This window comes from Nothobranchius furzeri, chromosome 2 (assembly GCF_043380555.1).
Source record: "Nothobranchius furzeri strain GRZ-AD chromosome 2, NfurGRZ-RIMD1, whole genome shotgun sequence".
In the NCBI taxonomy this organism is placed as follows: Eukaryota; Metazoa; Chordata; class Actinopteri; order Cyprinodontiformes; family Nothobranchiidae; genus Nothobranchius; species Nothobranchius furzeri.
In genome coordinates this window covers 64,971,770-64,988,572 of record NC_091742.1, presented here as the reverse complement: position 1 = coordinate 64,988,572, position 16,803 = coordinate 64,971,770, and the positions used below count along the sequence as shown (strand labels likewise).

The 16,803-nt window shown below is 41.0% G+C and overlaps 6 non-coding genes and 28 pseudogenes across 6 annotated transcripts; all 34 read right to left on the bottom strand.

Annotated features, from left to right (window-relative positions):
* Positions 1-268: 268 nt before the first annotated feature.
* LOC139067567 (5S ribosomal RNA) lies at positions 269-387 on the bottom strand (annotated as a pseudogene).
* Positions 388-742: 355 nt separating this feature from the next.
* On the bottom strand, positions 743-861 carry LOC139068348 (5S ribosomal RNA). Its single transcript, XR_011519947.1, has one exon. It is a non-coding gene; the product is annotated as a 5S ribosomal RNA (ribosomal RNA).
* Positions 862-1,214: 353 nt separating this feature from the next.
* Positions 1,215-1,333, bottom strand: LOC139067525 (5S ribosomal RNA; annotated as a pseudogene).
* Positions 1,334-1,687: 354 nt separating this feature from the next.
* On the bottom strand, positions 1,688-1,806 carry LOC139067536 (5S ribosomal RNA; annotated as a pseudogene).
* A 353-nt stretch (positions 1,807-2,159) lies between these two features.
* LOC139066455 (5S ribosomal RNA) lies at positions 2,160-2,278 on the bottom strand. Its single transcript, XR_011519355.1, has one exon. It is a non-coding gene; the product is annotated as a 5S ribosomal RNA (ribosomal RNA).
* A 356-nt stretch (positions 2,279-2,634) lies between these two features.
* LOC139067651 (5S ribosomal RNA) lies at positions 2,635-2,753 on the bottom strand (annotated as a pseudogene).
* Positions 2,754-3,106: 353 nt separating this feature from the next.
* On the bottom strand, positions 3,107-3,225 carry LOC139067455 (5S ribosomal RNA; annotated as a pseudogene).
* A 355-nt stretch (positions 3,226-3,580) lies between these two features.
* On the bottom strand, positions 3,581-3,699 carry LOC139068347 (5S ribosomal RNA). The gene has a single exon (XR_011519946.1). It is a non-coding gene; the product is annotated as a 5S ribosomal RNA (ribosomal RNA).
* A 353-nt stretch (positions 3,700-4,052) lies between these two features.
* Positions 4,053-4,171, bottom strand: LOC139067453 (5S ribosomal RNA; annotated as a pseudogene).
* A 355-nt stretch (positions 4,172-4,526) lies between these two features.
* Positions 4,527-4,645, bottom strand: LOC139066541 (5S ribosomal RNA). The gene has a single exon (XR_011519443.1). It is a non-coding gene; the product is annotated as a 5S ribosomal RNA (ribosomal RNA).
* A 354-nt stretch (positions 4,646-4,999) lies between these two features.
* On the bottom strand, positions 5,000-5,118 carry LOC139067650 (5S ribosomal RNA; annotated as a pseudogene).
* A 353-nt stretch (positions 5,119-5,471) lies between these two features.
* Positions 5,472-5,590, bottom strand: LOC139067772 (5S ribosomal RNA; annotated as a pseudogene).
* Positions 5,591-5,945: 355 nt separating this feature from the next.
* Positions 5,946-6,064, bottom strand: LOC139068346 (5S ribosomal RNA). The gene has a single exon (XR_011519945.1). It is a non-coding gene; the product is annotated as a 5S ribosomal RNA (ribosomal RNA).
* Positions 6,065-6,417: 353 nt separating this feature from the next.
* Positions 6,418-6,536, bottom strand: LOC139067215 (5S ribosomal RNA; annotated as a pseudogene).
* Positions 6,537-6,889: 353 nt separating this feature from the next.
* LOC139068043 (5S ribosomal RNA) lies at positions 6,890-7,008 on the bottom strand (annotated as a pseudogene).
* Positions 7,009-7,363: 355 nt separating this feature from the next.
* LOC139067127 (5S ribosomal RNA) lies at positions 7,364-7,482 on the bottom strand (annotated as a pseudogene).
* Positions 7,483-7,837: 355 nt separating this feature from the next.
* Positions 7,838-7,956, bottom strand: LOC139067894 (5S ribosomal RNA; annotated as a pseudogene).
* A 352-nt stretch (positions 7,957-8,308) lies between these two features.
* LOC139067901 (5S ribosomal RNA) lies at positions 8,309-8,427 on the bottom strand (annotated as a pseudogene).
* A 355-nt stretch (positions 8,428-8,782) lies between these two features.
* Positions 8,783-8,901, bottom strand: LOC139067165 (5S ribosomal RNA; annotated as a pseudogene).
* Positions 8,902-9,256: 355 nt separating this feature from the next.
* Positions 9,257-9,375, bottom strand: LOC139067581 (5S ribosomal RNA; annotated as a pseudogene).
* Positions 9,376-10,200: 825 nt separating this feature from the next.
* LOC139067471 (5S ribosomal RNA) lies at positions 10,201-10,319 on the bottom strand (annotated as a pseudogene).
* A 354-nt stretch (positions 10,320-10,673) lies between these two features.
* Positions 10,674-10,792, bottom strand: LOC139068326 (5S ribosomal RNA). Its single transcript, XR_011519925.1, has one exon. It is a non-coding gene; the product is annotated as a 5S ribosomal RNA (ribosomal RNA).
* A 355-nt stretch (positions 10,793-11,147) lies between these two features.
* On the bottom strand, positions 11,148-11,266 carry LOC139067166 (5S ribosomal RNA; annotated as a pseudogene).
* Positions 11,267-11,619: 353 nt separating this feature from the next.
* Positions 11,620-11,738, bottom strand: LOC139067963 (5S ribosomal RNA; annotated as a pseudogene).
* A 354-nt stretch (positions 11,739-12,092) lies between these two features.
* LOC139067793 (5S ribosomal RNA) lies at positions 12,093-12,211 on the bottom strand (annotated as a pseudogene).
* A 354-nt stretch (positions 12,212-12,565) lies between these two features.
* Positions 12,566-12,684, bottom strand: LOC139068032 (5S ribosomal RNA; annotated as a pseudogene).
* Positions 12,685-13,036: 352 nt separating this feature from the next.
* On the bottom strand, positions 13,037-13,155 carry LOC139067621 (5S ribosomal RNA; annotated as a pseudogene).
* Positions 13,156-13,510: 355 nt separating this feature from the next.
* On the bottom strand, positions 13,511-13,629 carry LOC139067079 (5S ribosomal RNA; annotated as a pseudogene).
* A 353-nt stretch (positions 13,630-13,982) lies between these two features.
* LOC139066796 (5S ribosomal RNA) lies at positions 13,983-14,101 on the bottom strand (annotated as a pseudogene).
* Positions 14,102-14,456: 355 nt separating this feature from the next.
* Positions 14,457-14,575, bottom strand: LOC139067977 (5S ribosomal RNA; annotated as a pseudogene).
* A 353-nt stretch (positions 14,576-14,928) lies between these two features.
* On the bottom strand, positions 14,929-15,047 carry LOC139067822 (5S ribosomal RNA; annotated as a pseudogene).
* Positions 15,048-15,402: 355 nt separating this feature from the next.
* Positions 15,403-15,520, bottom strand: LOC139067972 (5S ribosomal RNA; annotated as a pseudogene).
* Positions 15,521-15,873: 353 nt separating this feature from the next.
* Positions 15,874-15,992, bottom strand: LOC139067039 (5S ribosomal RNA; annotated as a pseudogene).
* A 355-nt stretch (positions 15,993-16,347) lies between these two features.
* Positions 16,348-16,465, bottom strand: LOC139068127 (5S ribosomal RNA; annotated as a pseudogene).
* Positions 16,466-16,803: the final 338 nt, after the last annotated feature.

Genomic DNA, 16,803 nt, shown 5'->3' with positions numbered 1-16,803 from the left:
TGCATATAGAGGTAAAAGGCTAAGTTAAACAGTTGTCTTCATCATTGTTGCTCTTCTTTAGACTCTAACAATTGGCTCCCACCCCATTTCTTGTCTCTAAAATGCCAGCACTGAGACATTATTGTTAGGGACAAATCAAACTAGGTTTATGACCAACAAGTGTGTGCAGTTCGTGTGGAACACCTGGCTTTAAAATTATTCAATGACGAAGCTGTTCAAAGATGTGGTGAAGTGAAAAAAACTGTATTTTATAACAAATTAGTGAAAAAGCTTACAGCATCTGGTATTCCCAAGAGGTCTCCCATACAGGTACTGACCAGGCCCAACCCTGTATTGATTCCAAGATCAGAGGGGATCGGGCTTTTTCAGGGTGGTATGACTGTAAGAGAAGGAAAAACAATGAAAAATCTCTGAAAAATCCCTTGTGTATTTGTCAAGGTATGATTGTGTCGCCCACTGCAAAGACTAGATTCTTGCATATAGAGGTAAAAGGCTAAGTTAAACAGTTGTCTTCATCATTGTTGCTCTTCTTTAGACTCTAACAATTGGCTCCCACCCCATTTCTTGTCTCTAAAATGCCAGCACTGAGACATTATTGCTAGGGATGAATCAAAGGAGGTTTATTACCAACAAGTGTGTGCAGTTCGTGTGGAACACCTGGCTTTAAAATTATTCAATGACGAAGCTGTTCATAGCTGTGGTGAAGTGAAAAAAACTGTATTTCATAACAAATTAGTGAAAAAGCTTACAGCACCTGGTATTCCCAAGAGGTCTCCCATACAGGTACTGACCAGGCCCAACCCTGGATTGATTCCGAGATCAGACGGGATCGGGCTTTTTCAGGGTGGTATGGCCGTAAGCGATGGGAAAATCTTGAAAAATCTCTGAAAAATCCCTTGTGTATATGTCAAAGTATGATTGTGTCGCTCACTGCAAAGACTAGATTCTTGCATATGGAGGTAAAAGGCTAAGTTAAACAGTTGTCTTCATCACTGTTGCTCTTTTTTCGAGTAACAATCGGCTCCCACCCCATTTCTTGTCTCTAAAATGCCAGCACTGAGACATTATTGCTAGGGACAAATCAAAGGAGGTTTATTACCAACAAGTGTGTGCAGTTCGTGTGGAACACCTGGCTTTAAAATTATTCAAGGACGAAGCTGTTCAAAGCTGTGGTGAAGTGAAAAAAACTGTATTTTATAACAAATTAGTGAAAAAGCTTACAGCACCTGGTATTCCCAAGAGGTCTCCCATACAGGTACTGACCAGGCCCATACCTGGATTGCTTCCGAGATCAGACGGGATCGGGCTTTTTCAGGGTGGTATGGACGTAAGCGAAGGATACACCTTGAAAAATCTCTGAAAAATCCCTTGTGTATAAGTCAAAGTATGATTGTGTCGCCCACTGCAAAGACTAGATTCTTGCATATGGAGGTAAAAGGCTAAGTTAAACAGTTGTCTTCATCACTGTTGCTCTTTTTTCGAGTAACAATAGGCTGCCACCCCATTTCTTGTCTCTAAAATGCCAGCACTGAGACATTATTGCTAGGGACAAATCAAAGGAGGTTTATTACCAACAAGTGTGTGCAGTTCGTGTGGAACACCTGGCTTTAAAATTATTCAATGACAAAGCTAATCAAAGCTGTGGTGAAGTGAGAAAAAACTGTATTTTATAACAAATTAGTGAAAAAGCTTACAGCACCTGGTATTCCCAAGAGGTCTCCCATACAGGTACTGACCAGGCCCAACCCTGGATTGCTTCCAAGATCAGACGGAATCGGCCTTTTTCAGGGTGGTATGGCCGTAAGCGAAGGACACACCTTGAAAAATCTCTGAAAAATCCCTTGTGTATATGTCAAAGTATGATTGTGTCGCCCACTGCAAAGACTAGATTCTTGCATATCGAGGTAAAAGGCTAAGTTAAACAGTTGTCTTCATCACTGTTGCTCTTTTTTTGAGTAACAATTGGCTCCCACCCCATTTCTTGTCTCTAAAATGCCAGCACTGAGACATTATTGCTAGGGACAAATCAAAGGAGGTTTATTACCAACAAGTGTGTGCAGTTCGTGTGGAACACCTGGCTTTAAAATTATTCAATGACGAAGCTGTTCAAAGATGTGGTGAAGTGAAAAAAACTGTATTTTATAACAAATTAGTGAAAAAGCTTACAGCACCTGGTATTCCCAAGAGGTCTCCCATACAGGTACTGACCAGGCCCAACCCTGGATTGATTCCGAGATCAGAGGGGATCGGGCTTTTTCAGGGTGGTATGGCTGTAAGCGAAGGAAAAGCCTTGAAAAATCTCTGAAAAATCCCTTGTGTATTTGTCAAGGTATGATTGTGTCGCCCACTGCAAAGACTAGATTCTTGCACATAGAGGTAAAAGGCTAAGTTAAACAGTTGTCTTCATCATTGTTGCTCTTCTTTAGACTCTAACAATTGGCTCCCATCCCATTTCTTGTCTCTAAAATGCCAGCACTGAGACATTATTGCTAGGGACAAATCAAAGGAGGTTTATTACCAACAAGTGTGTGCAGTTCGTGTGGAACACCTGGCTTTAAAATTATTCAATGACGAAGCTGTTCAAAGCTGTGGTGAAGTGAAAAAAAACTGTATTTTATAACAAATTAGTGAAAAAGCTTACAGCACCTGGTATTCCCAAGAGGTCTCCCATACAGGTACTGACCAGGCCCAACTGTGGATTGCTTCCGAGATCAGACGGGATCTGGCTTTTTCAGGGTGGTATGGCTGTAAGCAATGGAAAAACCTTGAAAAATCTCTGAAAAATCCCTTGTGTATTTGTCAAAGTATGATTGTGTCGCCCACTGCAAAGACTAGATTCTTGCATATGGAGGTAAAAGGCTAAGTTAAACAGTTGTCTTCATCACTGTTGCTCTTTTTTCGAGTAACAATCGGCTCCCACTCCATTTCTTGTCTCTAAAATGCCAGCACTGAGACATTATTGTTAGGGACAAATCAAACTAGTTTTATGACCAACAAGTGTGTGCAGTTCGTGTGGAACACCTGGCTTTAAAATTATTCAATGACGAAGCTGTTCAAAGATGTGGTGAAGTGAAAAAAACTGTATTTTATAACAAATTAGTGAAAAAGCTTACAGCATCTGGTATTCCCAAGAGGTCTCCCATACAGGTACTGACCAGGCCCAACCCTGTATTGATTCCAAGATCAGAGGGGATCGGGCTTTTTCAGGGTGGTATGGCTGTAAGAGAAGGAAAAACAATGAAAAATCTCTGAAAAATCCCTTGTGTATTTGTCAAGGTATGATTGTGTCGCCCACTGCAAAGACTAGATTCTTGCATATAGAGGTAAAAGGCTAAGTTAAACAGTTGTCTTCATCATTGTTGCTCTTCTTTAGACTCTAACAATTGGCTCCCACCCCATTTCTTGTCTCTAAAATGCCAGCACTGAGACATTATTGCTAGGGATGAATCAAAGGAGGTTTATTACCAACAAGTGTGTGCAGTTCGTGTGGAACACCTGGCTTTAAAATTATTCAATGACGAAGCTGTTCATAGCTGTGGTGAAGTGAAAAAAACTGTATTTTATAACAAATTAGTGAAAAAGCTTACAGCACCTGGTATTCCCAAGAGGTCTCCCATACAGGTACTGACCAGGCCCAACCCTGGATTGATTCCGAGATCAGACGGGATCGGGCTTTTTCAGGGTGGTATGGCCGTAAGCGATGGGAAAATCTTGAAAAATCTCTGAAAAATCCCTTGTGTATATGTCAAAGTATGATTGTGTCGCTCACTGCAAAGACTAGATTCTTGCATATGGAGGTAAAAGGCTAAGTTAAACAGTTGTCTTCATCACTGTTGCTCTTTTTTCGAGTAACAATCGGCTCCCACCCCATATCTTGTCTCTAAAATGCCAGCACTGAGACATTATTGCTAGGGACAAATCAAAGGAGGTTTATTACCAACAAGTGTGTGCAGTTCGTGTGGAACACCTGGCTTTAAAATTATTCAAGGACGAAGCTGTTCAAAGCTGTGGTGAAGTGAAAAAAACTGTATTTTATAACAAATTAGTGAAAAAGCTTACAGCATCTGGTATTCCCAAGAGGTCTCCCATACAGGTACTGACCAGGCCCAACCCTGTATTGATTCCAAGATCAGAGGGGATCGGGCTTTTTCAGGGTGGTATGGCTGTAAGAGAAGGAAAAACAATGAAAAATCTCTGAAAAATCCCTTGTGTATTTGTCAAGGTATGATTGTGTCGCCCACTGCAAAGACTAGATTCTTGCATATAGAGGTAAAAGGCTAAGTTAAACAGTTGTCTTCATCATTGTTGCTCTTCTTTAGACTCTAACAATTGGCTCCCACCCCATTTCTTGTCTCTAAAATGCCAGCACTGAGACATTATTGCTAGGGATGAATCAAAGGAGGTTTATTACCAACAAGTGTGTGAGGTTCGTGTGGAACACCTGGCTTTAAAATTATTCAATGACGAAGCTGTTCATAGCTTTGGTGAAGTGAAAAAAACTGTATTTTATAACAAATTAGTGAAAAAGCTTACAGCACCTGGTATTCCCAAGAGGTCTCCCATACAGGTACTGACCAGGCCCAACCCTGGATTGATTCCGAGATCAGACGGGATCGGGCTTTTTCAGGGTGGTATGGCCGTAAGTGATGGGAAAATCTTGAAAAATCTATGAAAAATCCCTTGTGTATATGTCAAAGTATGATTGTGTCGCTCACTGCAAAGACTAGATTCTTGCATATGGAGGTAAAAGGCTAAGTTAAACAGTTGTCTTCATCACTGTTGCTCTTTTTTCGAGTAACAATCGGCTCCCACCCCATTTCTTGTCTCTAAAATGCCAGCACTGAGACATTATTGCTAGGGACAAATCAAAGGAGGTTTATTACCAACAAGTGTGTGCAGTTCGTGTGGAACACCTGGCTTTAAAATTATTCAATGACGAAGCTGATCAAAGCTGTGGTGAAGTGAAAAAAAACTGTATTTTATAACAAATTAGTGAAAAAGCTTACAGCACCTGGTATTCCCAAGAGGTCTCCCATACAGGTACTGACCAGGCCCAACTGTGGATTGCTTCCGAGATCAGACGGGATCTGGCTTTTTCAGGGTGGTATGGCTGTAAGCAATGGAAAAACCTTGAAAAATCTCTGAAAAATCCCTTGTGTATTTGTCAAAGTATGATTGTGTCGCCCACTGCAAAGACTAGATTCTTGCATATGGAGGTAAAAGGCTAAGTTAAACAGTTGTCTTCATCACTGTTGCTCTTTTTTCGAGTAACAATCGGCTCCCACTCCATTTCTTGTCTCTAAAATGCCAGCACTGAGACATTATTGTTAGGGACAAATCAAACTAGTTTTATGACCAACAAGTGTGTGCAGTTCGTGTGGAACACCTGGCTTTAAAATTATTCAATGACGAAGCTGTTCAAAGATGTGGTGAAGTGAAAAAAACTGTATTTTATAACAAATTAGTGAAAAAGCTTACAGCATCTGGTATTCCCAAGAGGTCTCCCATACAGGTACTGACCAGGCCCAACCCTGGATTGATTCCGAGATGAGAGGGGATCGGGCTTTTTCAGGGTGGTATGGCTGTAAGCGAAGGAAAAACCTTGAAAAATCTCTGAAAAATCCCTTGTGTATTTGTCAAGGTATGATTGTGTCGCCCACTGCAAAGACTAGATTCTTGCATATAGAGGTAAAAGGCTAAGTTAAACAGTTGTCTTCATCATTGTTGCTCTTCTTTAGACTCTAACAATTGGCTCCCACCCCATTTCTTGTCTCTAAAATGCCAGCACTGAGACATTATTGCTAGGGATGAATCAAGGGAGGTTTATTACCAACAAGTGTGTGCAGTTCGTGTGGAACACCTGGCTTTAAAATTATTCAATGACGAAGCTGTTCATAGCTGTGGTGAAGTGAAAAAAACTGTATTTTATAACAAATTAGTGAAAAAGCTTACAGCACCTGGTATTCCCAAGAGGTCTCCCATACAGGTACTGACCAGGCCCAACCCTGGATTGATTCCGAGATCAGACGGGATCGGGCTTTTTCAGGGTGGTATGGCCGTAAGCGATGGGAAAATCTTGAAAAATCTCTGAAAAATCCCTTATGTATATGTCAAAGTATGATTGTGTCGCTCACTGCAAAGACTAGATTCTTGCATATGGAGGTAAAAGGCTAAGTTAAACAGTTGTCTTCATCACTGTTGCTCTTTTTTCGAGTAACAATCGGCTCCCACCCCATATCTTGTCTCTAAAATGCCAGCACTGAGACATTATTGCTAGGGACAAATCAAAGGAGGTTTATTACCAACAAGTGTGTGCAGTTCGTGTGGAACACCTGGCTTTAAAATTATTCAAGGACGAAGCTGTTCAAAGCTGTGGTGAAGTGAAAAAAACTGTATTTTATAACAAATTAGTGAAAAAGCTTACAGCACCTGGTATTCCCAAGAGGTCTCCCATACAGGTACTGACCAGGCCCAACCCTGGATTGATTCCAAGATCAGACGGGATCGGGCTTTTTCAGCGTGGTATGGCCGTAAGTGATGGGAAAATCTTGAAAAATCTATGAAAAATCCCTTGTGTATATGTCAAAGTATGATTGTGTCGCTCACTGCAAAGACTAGATTCTTGCATATGGAGGTAAAAGGCTAAGTTAAACAGTTGTCTTCATCACTGTTGCTCTTTTTTCGAGTAACAATTGGCTCCCACCCCATTTCTTGTCTCTAAAATGCCAGCACTGAGACATTATTGCTAGGGACAAATCAAAGGAGGTTTATTACCAACAAGTGTGTGCAGTTTGTGTGGAACACCTGGCTTTAAAATTATTCAAGGACGAAGCTGTTCAAAGCTGTGGTGAAGTGAAAAAAACTGTATTTTATAACAAATTAGTGAAAAAGCTTACAGCACATGGTATTCCCAAGAGGTCTCCGATACAGGTACTGACCAGGCCCATACCTGGATTGCTTCCGAGATCAGACGGGATCGGGCTTTTTCAGGGTGGTATGGCCATAAGCGAAGGACACACCTTAAAAAATCTATGAAAAATCCCTTGTGTATAAGTCAAAGTATGATTGTGTCGCCCACTGCAAAGACTAGATTCTTGCATATGGAGGTAAAAGGCTAAGTTAAACAGTTGTCTTCATCACTGTTGCTCTTTTTTCGAGTAACAATAGGCTGCCACCCCATTTCTTGTCTCTAAAATGCCAGCACTGAGACATTATTGCTAGGGACAAATCAAAGGAGGTTTATTACCAACAAGTGTGTGCAGTTCGTGTGGAACACCTGGCTTTAAAATTATTCAATGACGAAGCTGTTCAAAGCTGTGGTGAAGTGAAAAAAAAACTGTATTTTATAACAAATTAGTGAAAAAGCTTACAGCACCTGGTATTCCCAAGAGGTCTCCCATACAGGTACTGACCAGGCCCAACCCTGGATTGCTTCCGAGATCAGACGGGATAGGGCTTTTTCAGGGTGGTATGGCTGTAAGCGATGGAAAAATCTTGAAAAATCTCTGAAAAATCTCTTGTGTATTTGTCAAGGTATGATTGTGTCACCCACTGCAAAGACTAGATTCTTGCATACAGAGGTAAAAGGCTAAGTTAAACAGTTGTCTTCTTCATTGTTGCTCTTCTTTAGACTCTAACAATTGGCTCCCACCCCATTTCTTGTCTCTAAAATGCCAGCACTGAAACATTATTGCTAGGGACAAATCAAAGGAGGTTTATTACCAACAAGTGTGTGCAGTTCATTTGGAAAACCTGGCTTTAAAATTATTCAATGACGAACCTGTTCAAAGCTGTGGTGAAGTGAAAAAAATTCTATTTTATAACAAATTAGTGAAAAAGCTTACAGCACCTGGTATTCCCAAGAGGTCTCCCATACAGGTACTGACCAGGCCCAACCCTGGATTGCTTCCGAGATCAGACAGGATCAGACTTTCTCAGGGTGGTATGGCTGTATGCGATGGAAAAACCTTGAAAAATCTCTGAAAAATCCCTTGTGTATTTGTTAAAGTATGATTGTGTTGCCCACTGCAAAGACTAGATTCTTGCATATGAAGGTAAAAGGCTAAGTTAAACAGTTGTCTTCATCACTGTTGCTCTTTTTTAGAGTAACAATCGGCTCCCACCCCATTTCTTGTCTCTAAAATGCCAGCACTGAGACATTATTGCTAGGGACAAATCAAAGGAGGTTTATTACCAACAAGTGTGTGCAGTTCGTGTGGAACACCTGGCTTTAAAATTATTCAATGACGAAGCTGTTCAAAGCTGTGGTGAAGTGAAAAAAACTGTATTTTGTAACAAATTAGTGAAAAGCTTACAGCACCTGGTATTCCCAAGAGGTCTCCCATACAGGTACTGACCAGGACCAACCCTGGGTTGAATCCGAGATCAGACAAGATCAAGCTTTTTCAGGGTGGTATGGCCGTAAGCGATGGAAAAACCTTGAAAAATCTCTGAAAAATCCCTTGTGTATATGTCAAAGTATGATTGTGTCACCCACTGGAAAGACTAGATTCTTGCATATGGAGGTAAAAGACTAAGTTAAACAGTTGTCTTCATCATGTTGCTCTTCTTTAGACTCTAACAATTGGCTCCCACCCCATTTCTTGTCTCTAAAATGCCAGCACTGAGACATTATTGCTAGGGACAAATCAAAGGAGGTTTATTACCAACAAGTGTTTGCAGTTCGTGTGGAACACCTGGCTTTAAAATTATTCAATGACGAAAATGTTCAAAGATGTGGTGAAGCGAAGAAAAACTGTATTTTATAACAAATTAGTGAAAAAGCTTACAGCACCTGGTATTCCCAAGAGGTCTCCCATACAGGTACTGACCAGGCCCAACCCTGGATTGCTTCCGAGATCAGACGGGATAGGGCTTTTTCAGGGCGGTATGGCTGTAAGCGATGGAAAAATCTTGAAAAATCTCTGAAAAATCTCTTGTGTATTTGTCAAGGTATGATTGTGTCACCCACTGCAAAGACTAGATTCTTGCATACAGAGGTAAAAGGCTAAGTTAAACAGTTGTCTTCATCATTGTTGCTCTTCTTTAGACTCTAACAATTGGCTCCCACCCCATTTCTTGTCTCTAAAATGCCAGCACTGAAACATTATTGCTAGGGACAAATCAAAGGAGGTTTATTACCAACAAGTGTGTGCAGTTCATTTGGAAAACCTGGCTTTAAAATTATTCAATGACGAACCTTTTCAAAGCTGTGGTGAAGTGAAAAAAATTGTATTTTATAACAAATTAGTGAAAAAGCTTACAGCACCTGGTATTCCCAAGAGGTCTCCCATACAGGTACTGACCAGGCCACACCCTGGATTGCTTCCGAGATCAGACGGGATCGGGCTTTTTCAGTGTGGTATGGCCGTAAGCGAAGGACACACCTTGAAAAATCTCTGAAAAATCCCTTGTGTATATGTCAAAGTATGATTGTGTCGCCCACTGCAAAGACTAGATTCTTGCATATGGAGGTAAAAGGCTAAGTTAAACAGTTGTCTTCAACACTGTTGCTCTTTTTTCGAGTAACAATCGGCTCCCACCCCATTTCTTGTCTCTAAAATGCCAGCACTGAGACATTATTGCTAGGGACAAATCAAAGGAGGTTTATTACCAACAAGTGTGTGCAGTTCGTGTGGAACACCTGGCTTTAAAATTATTCAATGACGAAGCTGTTCAAAGATGTGGTGAAGTGAAAAAAACTGTATTTTATAACAAATTAGTGAAAAAGCTTACAGCACCTGGTATTCCCAAGAGGTCTCCCATACAGGTACTGACAAACCCCAACCCTGGATTGCTTCCGAGATCAGACAGGATCAGACTTTCTCAGGGTGGTATGGCTGTATGCGATGGAAAAACCTTGAAAAATCTCTGAAAAATCCCTTGTGTATTTGTTAAAGTATGATTGTGTTGCCCACTGCAAAGACTAGATTCTTGCATATGAAGGTAAAAGGCTAAGTTAAACAGTTGTCTTCATCACTGTTGCTCTTTTTTAGAGTAACAATCGGCTCCCACCCCATTTCTTGTCTCTAAAATGCCAGCGCTGAGACATTATTGCTAGGGACAAATCAAAGGAGGTTTATTACCAACAAGTGTGTGCAGTTCGTGTGGAACACCTGGCTTTAAAATTATTCAATGACGAAGCTGTTCAAAGCTGTGGTGAAGTGAAAAAAACTGTATTTTGTAACAAATTAGTGAAAAAGCTTACAGCACCTGGTATTCCCAAGAGGTCTCCCATACAGGTACTGACCAGGCCCAACCCTGGGTTGAATCCGAGATCAGACAGGATCAAGCTTTTTCAGGGTGGTATGGCCGTAAGCGATGGAAAAACCTTGAAAAATCTCTGAAAAATCCCTTGTGTATATGTCAAAGTATGATTGTGTCACCCACTGGAAAGACTAGATTCTTGCATATGGAGGTAAAAGGCTAAGTTAAACAGTTGTCTTCATCATGTTGCTCTTCTTTAGACTCTAACAAATGGCTTCCACCCCATTTCTTGTCTCTAAAATGCCAGCACTGAGACATTATTGCTAGGGACAAATCAAAGGAGGTTTATTACCAACAAGTGTGTGCAGTTCGTGTGGAACACCTGGCTTTAAAATTATTCAATGACGAAAATGTTCAAAGATGTGGTGAAGCGAAAAAAACTGTATTTTATAACAAATTAGTGAAAAAGCTTACAGCACCTGGTATTCCCAAGAGGTCTCCCATACAGGTACTGACCAGGCCCACCCCTGGTTTGATTCCGAGATCAGACGGGATCGGGCTTTTTCAGGGTGGTATGGCCGTAAGCGATGGAAAAATTTTGAAAAATCTCTGAAAAATCCCTTGTTTATTTGACAAGGTATGATTGTGTCGCCCACTGCAAAGACTAGATTCTTGCATACAGAGGTAAAAGGCTAAGTTAAACAGTTGTCTTCATCATTGTTGCTCTTCTTTAGACTCTAACAATTGGCTCCCACCCCATTTCTTGTCTCTAAAATGCCAGCACTTAGACATTATTGCTAGGGACAAATCAAAGGAGGTTTATTACCAACAAGTGTGTGCAGTTCGTGTGGAACACCTGGCTTTAAAATTATTCAATGACGAAGCTGTTCAAAGCTGTGGTGATGTGAAAAAAATTGTATTTTATAACAAATTAGTGAAAAAGCTTACAGCACCTGGTATTCCCAAGAGGTCTCCCATACAGATACTGACCAGGCCCAACCCTGGATTGCTTCCGAGATCAGATGGGATTGGGCTTTTTCAGGGTGGTATGGCCGTAAGCGAAGGACACACCTTGAAAAATCTCTGAAAAATCCCTTGTGTATTTGTCAAAGTATGATTGTGTCGCCCACTGCAAAGACTAGATTCTTGCATATGGAGGTAAAAGGCTAAGTTAAACAGTTGCCTTCATCACGGTTGCTCTTTTTTCGAGTAACAATCGGCTCCCACCCCATTTCTTGTCTCTAAAATGCCAGCACTGAGACATTATTGCTAGGGACAAATCAAAGGAGGTTTATTACCAACAGGTGTGTGCAGTTCGTGTGGAACACCTGGCTTTAAAATTATTCAATGACGAAAATGTTCAAAGCTGTGGTGAAGTGAAAAAAATTGTATTTTATAACAAATTAGTGAAAAAGCTTACAGCACCTGGTATTCCCAAGAGGCCTCCCATACAGGTACTGACCAGGCCCAACCCTGGATTGCTTCCGAGATCAGACGAGATTGGGCTTTTTCAGGGTGGTTTGGCCGCAAGTGAAGGACAAACCTTGAAAAATCTCTTAAAAATCCCTTGTGTATTTGTCAAAGTATGATTGTGTCGCCCACTGCAAAGACTAGATTCTTGCATATGGAGGTAAAAGGCTACGTTAAACAGTTGTCTTCATCATGTTGCTCTTCTTTAGACTCTAACAATTGGCTCCCACCCCATTTCTTGTCTCTAAAATGCCAGCACTGAGACATTATTGCTAGGGACAAATCAAAGGAGGTTTATTACCAACAAGTGTGTGCAGTTCGTGTGGAACACCTGGCTTTAAAATTATTCAATGACGAAACTGTTCAAAGATGTGGTGAAGTGAAAAAAACTGTATTTTATAACAAATTAGTGAAAAAGCTTACAGCACCTGGTATTCCCAAGAGGTCTCCCATACAGGTACTGACCAGGCCCAACCCTGGATTGCTTCCGAGATCAGACGAGATTGGGCTTTTTCAGGGTGGTTTGGCCATAAGTGAAGGACAAACCTTGAAAAATCTCTTAAAAATCCCTTGTGTATTTGTCAAAGTATGATTGTGTCGCCCACTGCAAAGACTAGATTCTTGCATATGGAGGTAAAAGGCTAAGTTAAACAGTTGTCTTCATCATGTTGCTCTTCTTTAGACTCTAACAATTGGCTCCCACCCCATTTCTTGTCTCTAAAATGCCAGCACTGAGACATTATTGCTAGGGACAAATCAAAGGAGGTTTATTACCAGCAAGTGTGTGCAGTTCGTGTGGAACACCTGGCTTTAAAATTATTCAATGACGAAACTGTTCAAAGATGTGGTGAAGTGAAAAAAACTGTATTTTATAACAAATTAGTGAAGAAGCTTACAGCACCTGGTATTCCCAAGAGGTCTTCCAATCAGGTACTGACCAGGCCCAACCCTGGATTGCTTCCGAGATCAGACAGGATCTGCCTTTTTCAGGGTGGTATGGCCGTAAGTGAAGGAAAAACCTTGAAATATCTCTGAAAATCCCTTGTGTATTTGTCAAGGTATGATTGTGTCGCCCACTGCAAAGACTAGATTCTTGCATATGGAGGTAAAAGGCTGAGTTAAACAGTTGTCTTCATCACTGTTGCTCTTTTTTCGAGTAACAATTGGCTCCCACCCCATTTCTTGTCTCTAAAATGCCAGCACTGAGACATTATTGCTAGGGACAAATCAAAGGAGGTTTATTACCAACAAGTGTGTGCAGTTCGTGTGGAACACCTGGCTTTAAAATTATTCAATGACGAAGCTGTTCAAAGATGTGGTGAAGTGAAAAAAACTGTATTTTATAACAAATTAGTGAAAAAGCTTACAGCACCTGGTATTCCCAAGAGGTCTCCCATACAGGTACTGACCAGGCCCAACCATGGATTGCTCCAGAGATCAGACGGGATCGGGCTTTTTCAGGGTGGTATGGCTGTAAGCGATGGAAAAATCTTGAAAAATCTCTAAAAAATCCCTTGTGTATTTGTCAAGGTATGATTGTGTCGCCCACTGCAAAGACTCGATTCTTGCATACAGAGGTAAAAGGCTAAGTTAAACAGTTGTCTTCATCATTGTTGCTCTTCTTTAGACTCTAACAATTGGCTCCCACCCCATTTCTTGTCTCTAAAATGCCAGCACTGAGACATTATTGCTAGGGACAAATCAAAGGAGGTTTATTACCAACAAGTGTGTGCAGTTCATGTGGAACAACTGGCTTTAAAATTATTCAATGACGAAGCTGTTCAAAGCTGTGGTGAAGTGAAAAAAACTGTATTTTATAACAAATTAGTGAAAAATTTTACAGCACCTGGTATTCCCAAGAGGTCTCCCATACAGGTACTGACCAGGCCCAACCCTGGATTGCTTCCGAGATCAGACGGGATCGGGCTTTTTCAGGGTGGTATGGCCGTAAGCGAAGAAAACACCTAGAAAAATCTCTGAAAAATCCCTTGTGTATATGTCAAAGTATGATTGTGTCGCCCACTGCAAAGACTAGATTCTTGCATATGGAGGTAAAAGGCTAAGTTAAACAGTTGTCTTCATCACTGTTGCTCTTTTTTCGAGTAACAATCGGCTCCCACCCCATTTCTTGTCTCTAAAATGCCAGCACTGAGACATTATTTCTAGGGACAAATCAAAGGAGGTTTATTGCCAACAAGTGTGTGCAGTTCGTGTGGAACACCTGGCTTTAAAATTATTCAATGACGAAGCTGTTCAAAGATGTGGTGAAGTGAAAAAAACTGTATTTTATAACAAATTAGTGAAAAAGCTTACAGCACCTGGTATACCCAAGAGGTCTCCCATACAGGTACTGACCAGGCCCAACCCTGGATTGCTTCCGAGATCAGACGGGATCGGGCTTTTTCAGGGTGGTATGGCCGTAAGCGAAGGAAAAACCTTGAAAAATCTCTGAAAAATCCCCTGTGTATTTGTCAAGGTATGATTGTGTCGCCCACTGCAAAGACTAGATTCTTGCATATAGAGGTAAAAGGCTAAGTTAAACAGTTGTCTTCATCATTGTTAAACTTCTTTAGACTCTAACAATTGGCTCCCACCCCATTTCTTGTCTCTAAAATGCCAGCACTGAGACATAAGTGCTAGGGACAAATCAAAGGAGGTTTATTACCAACAAGTGTGTGCAGTTCGTGTGGAACACCTGGCTTTAAAATTATTCAGTGACGAAGCTATTCAAAGATGTGGTGAAGTGAAAAAAACTGTATTTTATAACAAATTAGTGAAAAAGGTTACAGCACGTGGTATTCCCAAGAGGTCTCCCATACAGGTACTGACCAGGCCCAACCCTGGATTGCTTCTGAGATCAGACGGGTTCGGGCTTTTTCAGGGTGGTATGGCCGTAAGCGAATGACACACCTTGAAAAATCTCTGAAAAATCCCTTGTGTATATGTGAAAGTATGATTGTGTCGCCCACTGCAAAGACTAGATTCTTGCATATGGAGGTAAAAGGCTAAGTTAAACAGTTGTCTTCATCACTGTTGCTCTTTTTTCGAGTAACAATCGGCTCCCACCCCATTTCTTGTCTCTAAAATGCCAGCACTGAGACATTATTGCTAGGGACAAATCAAAGGAGGTTTTTTACCAACAAGTATGTGCAGTTCGTGTGGAACACCTGGCTTTAAAATTATTCAATGACGAAGCTGTTCAAAGATGTGGTGAAGTGAAAAAAACTGTATTTTATAACAAATTAGTGAAAAAGCTTACAGCACCTGGTATTCCCAAGAGGTCTCCCATACAGGTACTGACCAGGCCCAACCCTGGATTGATTCCGAGATGAGAGGGGATCAGGCTTTTTCAGGGTGGTATGGCTGAAAGCGAAGGAAAAACCTTGAAAAATCTCTGAAAAATCCCTTGTGTATTTGTCAAGGTATGATTGTGTCGCCCACTGCAAAGACTAGATTCTTGCACATAGAGGTAAAAGGCTAAGTTAAACAGTTGTCTTCATCATTGTTGCTCTTCTTTAGACTCTAACAATTGGCTCCCACCCCATTTCTTGTCTCTAAAATGCCAGCTCTGAGACATTATTGCTAGGGACAAATCAAAGGAGGTTTATTACCAACAAGTGTATGCAGTTCGTGTGGAACACCTGGCTTTAAAATTATTCAATGACGAAGCTGTTTAAAGCTATGGTGAAGTGAAAAAAACTGTATTTTATAACAAATTAGTGAAAAAGCTTGCAGCACCTGGTATTCCCAAGAGGTCTCCCGTACAGGTACTGACCAGGCCCAACCCTGGCTTGCTTCGAGGTCAGACGGGATCGGGCTTTTTCAGGGTGGTATGGCCGTAAGCGAAGGACACACCTTGAAAAATCTCTGAAAAATCCCTTGTGTATATGTAAAAGAATGATTGTGTCGCCCACTGCAAAGACTAGATTCTTGCATATGGAGGTAAAAGGCTAAGTTAAACAGTTGTATTCATCACTGTTGCTTTTTTTTCGAGTAACAATCGGCTCCCACCCCATTTCTTGTCTCTAAAATGCCAGCACTGAGACATTATTGCTAGGGACAAATCAAAGGAGGTTTATTACCAACAAGTGTGTGCAGTTCGTGTGGAACACCTGGCTTTAAAATTATTCAATGACGAAGCTGTTCAAAGATGTGGTGAAGTGAAAAAAACTGTATTTTATAACAAATTAGTGAAAAAGCTTACAGCACCTTGTATTCCCAAGAGGTCTCCCATACAGGTACTGACCAGGCCCAACCCTGGATTGATTCCGAGATCAGAGGGGATCGGGCTTTTTCAGGGTGGTATGGCTGTAAGCGAAGGAAAAACCTTGAAACATCTCTGGAAAATCCCTTGTGTATTTGTCAAGGTATGATTGTGTCGCCCACTGCAAAGACTAGATTCTTGCACATAGAGGTAAAAGGCTAAGTTAAACAGTTGTCTTCATCATTGTTGCTCTTCTTTAGACTCTAACAATTGGCTCCCACCCCATTTCTTGTCTCTAAAATGCCAGCACTGAGACATTATTGCTAGGGACAAATCAAAGGAGGTTTATTACCAACAAGTGTGTGCAGTTCGTGTGGAACACCTGGCTTTAAAATTATTCAATGACGAAGCTGTTTAAAGCTATGGTGAAGTGAAAAAAACTATATTTTATAACAAATTAGTGAAAAAGCTTGCAGCACCTGGTATTCCCAAGAGGTCTCCCATACAGGTACTGACCAGGCCCAACCCTGGCTTGCTTCGAGGTCAGACAGGATCGGGCTTTTTCAGGGTGGTATATCCGTAAGCGAAGGACACACCTTGAAAAATCTCTGAAAAATCCCTTGTGTATATGTCAAAGAATGATTGTGTCGCCCACTGCAAAGACTAGATTCTTGCATATGGAGGTAAAAGGCTAAGTTAAACAGTTGTATTCATCACTGTTGCTTTTTTTTCGAGTAACAATCGGCTCCCACCCCATTTCTTGTCTGTAAAATGCCAGCACTGAGACATTATTGCTAGGGACAAATCAAAGGAGGTTTATTACCAACAAGTGTGTGCAGTTCGTGTGGAACACCTGGCTTTAAAATTATTCAATGACGAAGCTGTTCAAAGATGTGGTGAAGTGAAAAAAACTGTATTTTATA